Below are 1,005 nucleotides of genomic sequence, written 5' to 3'. Positions count from 1 at the left end.
AGTACAGCTGAACTATAGAAAGTACAGCTGGACTATAGAAAGTACAGCTGGACTATAGGACGTACAGTTGGACTATAGAACATACAGCTGGACTATAGAAAGTACAGCTGGACTATAGAAAGTACAGCTGGACTATACAAAGTACAGCTGGACTATATAAAGTACAGTTGAACTATATAAAGTACAGTTGAACTATAGAAAGTACAGCTGGACTATAGAAAGTACAGCTGGACTATAGAAAGCACAGCTGGACTATAGAAAGTACAGCTGGACTATAGAAAGCACACCTGGACTATAGAACGTACAGCTGGAATAAAGAAAGTACAGCTGGACTATAGAAAGTACAGCTGGACTATAGAACGTACAGCTGGACTACAGAAAGTACACTTGGTGTATAGAAAGTACAGTTGGACTATAGAAAGTACAGCTGGACTATAGAAAGTACAGCTGGACTATAGAAAGTACAGTTGAACTATATAAAGTACAGCTGGTGTATAGAAAGCACAGCTGGACTATAGAAAGCACAGCTGGACTATAGAACGTACAGCTGGACTATAGAAAGCACAGCTGGACTATAGAACGTACAGCTGGACTACAGAAAGTACACTTGGTGTACAGAAAGTACAGTTGGACTATAGAAAGTACAGCTGGACTATAGAAAGTACAGTTGAACTATATAAAGTACAGCTGGTGTATATAAAGTACAGCTGGTGTATAGAAAGTACAGCTGAACTATAGAAAGTACAGCTGGACTATAGAAAGTACAGCTGGACTATAGAAAGTACAGCTGGACTATAGAACGTACAGCTGGACTATAGAAAGTACAGCTGGACTATAGAAAGTACAGCTGGACTATAGAAAGTACAGCTGGACTATAGAAAGTACAGCTGGACTATACAAAGTACAGCTGGACTATATAAAGTACACCTGGACTATAGAAAGTACAGTTGGACTATATAAAGTACAGCTGGACTATATAAAGTACAGTTGAACTATAGAAAGTAC

This window comes from Nematolebias whitei, chromosome 24 (assembly GCF_014905685.2).
Source record: "Nematolebias whitei isolate Nwh7 chromosome 24, NemWhi1, whole genome shotgun sequence".
Classification (NCBI taxonomy): Eukaryota; Metazoa; Chordata; class Actinopteri; order Cyprinodontiformes; family Rivulidae; genus Nematolebias; species Nematolebias whitei.
The sequence above is the reverse complement of the archived record's forward strand: the minus strand, read 5'-3'. Positions refer to the sequence as shown.